Source organism: Carassius gibelio, chromosome B21, assembly GCF_023724105.1.
Source record: "Carassius gibelio isolate Cgi1373 ecotype wild population from Czech Republic chromosome B21, carGib1.2-hapl.c, whole genome shotgun sequence".
Classification (NCBI taxonomy): Eukaryota; Metazoa; Chordata; class Actinopteri; order Cypriniformes; family Cyprinidae; genus Carassius; species Carassius gibelio.
The window spans coordinates 28460036-28463424 of NC_068416.1; the positions used below are offsets into that span (position 1 = coordinate 28460036).

A 3389-nucleotide genomic window follows, 5' to 3' on the forward strand; every position below is an offset into this window, starting at 1 on the left:
CAATAACTTTGTTTATGTTTGTAGTTATTTTATTCATTATAAAAGAAAATACAAAATAAAAATAAAAATGTAATTCATTATTCAAGAAGGGAGGAGGGCTCCCAGGAGTCTTTCCATTTGGTCCCACTGTAAAGAGACAATGTTCTGAGTAAAGATTTAATGAGTAACTTAATTCAGGCTAGCAAAATGATATATCATTTTATGAAATATAACTATTAAAAAAATGTTCAAACATTTTAGTAACTGTCGACATTGTTAATGTTTAAAATGTTGTGTATTTAATAAACTGTACATTAGTACACCTACCAGGTCTTGCATGGAACCCAACAAATGAGGACCTCCTCTGTTCCCTATAGAATAAACATTAAAAAAAAATCTATCACAACTCAATATCCAGCAACGTTTGTCTTGGCACAAGTCATGCAAACTGTTTTTTGCTAAGAATCATCTTAAAAAGTTATACAGTGTAGCTTTAACATGTAATAACATTTAAAAATAACATTTACTGCTGTAAGATTGTGTTTCAAAGTGGTACAGTACAGTATCATATACTGTCTTAGGGGTCTAGAGGGATCTAGAAAATTACATGAAAACCTTGTGACAGTTTCTATTCATGTTGACATTACATTAATAACATATCCAAAGAGTTATCCATATTTATCTATGCATTAATGTTTTCAGGGTTTCTGCAAGTTTCATTAAGTAAAATGTAAAATTTGTAACACATTTTTGAAGACCATTGTGAAGGAAATGTAAGACCTATTTACTTGCAAAAAAGTATGAAGCTCTGAAGGAAAACCAAAGTCAAATAATTACTTGAAAAGTACATTAATTTACAGAACTGTGTGTGCAATTGTAGGTTTTATATTGGTCAGACAGACAACAAAGAACTACAAAAAATACCATGAAATAAATTTCAACATAAATAAGACCTACCTAAACATTTAAAACCTACTACATAATACCTTGATTTATTTAAGACTTTTTCTACATATTTGATGTTAACCAAAGTATTGTTCGGATAGCGTTCTACATCATGTGAGCAATACATACAGCCAAATTATTTTCTGTTATTGTAAAGTAAACTTTGTATGTATCTTGTTTGTAAAAATGGTGACTAGTGCTCACTCCATGAACACTAAATCCAGTCTTCAAAACATCTAGTTGTCGAATCAAGTGCTCAAACACTGCAGATATTTTTAGTCTTAGGCTGTGTGTCCACCAAACCATTTAGCCAGCTGATAAGTGCGTGAGTGTGAGTGCTTGAGAGTGTTTTGGCAGTGCTTTGCTTGTTGTTATTATGTTAAATATCCGCGAAAGTGTTACTAGTTATCTCATTTCACAGATTGTTTGTTTCTGTGTTGTTTCTATACAAAATTGTCGATAAATTATAAAGTATTTGCTCTGGCTCTAGTTTAAAATTATTTTGTTCCATTATTATGCTTGTTGCTGTCATCTGTTGACTTTGTACGAGCAGAGTGTGGTGGTTGTGTGTTATTAGTCCCGCGCCTCCTCAACTGTGATTGGACAGCTGGGTAAAAAGTTACAGTGATGAGCACTGCATTTGACCCAAAATTGAACATTCTTCAACTCTTGGCGACTGGTAAAAAAACCACGAATGCTCTTTGCATCAGCGTGAAAAAGAAACTCAGCGGCGTGTGCAAATATGCCAGTCGCGTGAAAAAATGCTTTTGTGGACACAGGTTCATTGTTCATTCATTGTAGAATCAAAAATAATTTAAATATTAATAATGAGTGAGTGCGAGTACATTGATATAAAGCAAGAGCGTTTTAAATACTTTAGAAAGACAAACCTCTCTCACTCTTCTTTTCAAAACCTTGGAGTAGTCAAAGTTGTTTTGCCTCACTCTCCAACAGCATTCTGGACACTCATCTGAAAGATAGTCAATATAACATTGAAATAAGTATACCAATATACCAGTATAAACAAAACCTAACTGTGATGGCAGAATCAATGTGTAGTTGATACATCATATCATTTTAAATAAAGAAAATGTACTTAACACTTTTTTTTTGGCTTCATATTTCTGGCTACCCTCTGTTGGACTGGATCTGTATTAAAAATATACAAGATATCAAATTTTATTAAACACTATTTCTGTCAAGAGCACTATCATCAAATATGATTGACAGTTAGCATATAGTTTTGATTGGTGGTATGGTTCTGTTCTGGACAAGAACTCCCTACGCATCCATGCAGCCTAGCATACAATCATAAAAGCAGTGATAACCCAGCGTAGGGTAAACAGAACAGAACCAAAATAAATGTATTGCAGATATCAGTAATTTATTTTAATGTACAATATATTTAAGAGAATTTAAGTCTGATTCAGGGGTAATCTGAATGCTATAATGACTGACGAGAGGTGGAGCTGGGGATGGAGCAGGGTAATTCGCTCCTGAGAAACGTGACAGCTGCTGATAATACTGAAGGAGCTTATATATGTACTGTATACAGTAATGGGCGTCATATTCCTATAGGTAGACGTAGATCAGCTGATTCGAGCCTGACTAATGTGACCTGCCAGAACTGATGCTATGCTTAATATATAAATACAGTAAGTTATTACTAATTTAGAATGTACAATATCTGTCAAAGGTTTGGCAACGCTTTCCCATTCTCTTGGATGAGTAGGTGGGTTCAAAATTTTGACTGGTAGTGTATTAAAAAACATAGTTCTTACATACGTATTAACATAGTTCTAATAACACATTACTGACTATTAAAGAAATATACTTCACTTTGTCTTTTTTTTGCCTTCTGGCCCCGGGGTCTTGTGGCTTTTGATGAGCCTGTGGTCTCAGTGGCTTCTGGAATGACGGTGGTCTCAGTGGCTTCTGGAATGACGGTGGTCTCAGTGGCTTCTGGAATGACGTTGGTTTCAGTGGCTTCTGGAATGACGGTGGTCTCAGTGGCTTCTGGAGTGACGTTGGTCTCAGTGGCTTCTGGAGTGACGTTGGTTTCAGTGGCTTCTGGAATGACGGTGGTCTCAGTGGCTTCTGGAGTGACGGTGGTCTCAGTGGCTTCTGGAATGACGTTGGTCTCAGTGGCTTCTGGAATGACGGTGGTCTCAGTGGCTTCTGGAATGACGGTGGTCTCAGTGGCTTCTGGAATGACGTTGGTCTCAGTGGCTTCTGGAGTGACGTTGGTCTCAGTGGCTTCTGGAATGACAGTGGTCTCAGTGGCTTCTGGAGTGACGGTGGTCTCAGTGGCTTCTGGAGTGACGTTGGTCTCAGTGGCTTCTGGAATGACGGTGGTCTCAGTGGCTTCTGGAATGACGGTGGTCTCAGTGGCTTCTGGAATGACGGTGGTTTCAGTGGCTTCTGGAATGACGTTGGTCTCAGTGGCTTCTGGAGTGACGTTGGTC

The 3389-nt window shown here is 37.1% G+C and overlaps 1 long non-coding RNA gene across 1 annotated transcript; it reads right to left on the reverse strand.

The window, feature by feature from the left end:
- On the reverse strand, positions 1–1916 carry LOC127986365 (uncharacterized). The gene is made up of 3 exons (XR_008160833.1): positions 1815–1916; positions 307–350; positions 1–126 (listed from the first exon to the last, which is right to left on the reverse strand). It is a non-coding gene; the product is annotated as an uncharacterized LOC127986365 (long non-coding RNA).
- Positions 1917–3389: the final 1473 nt, after the last annotated feature.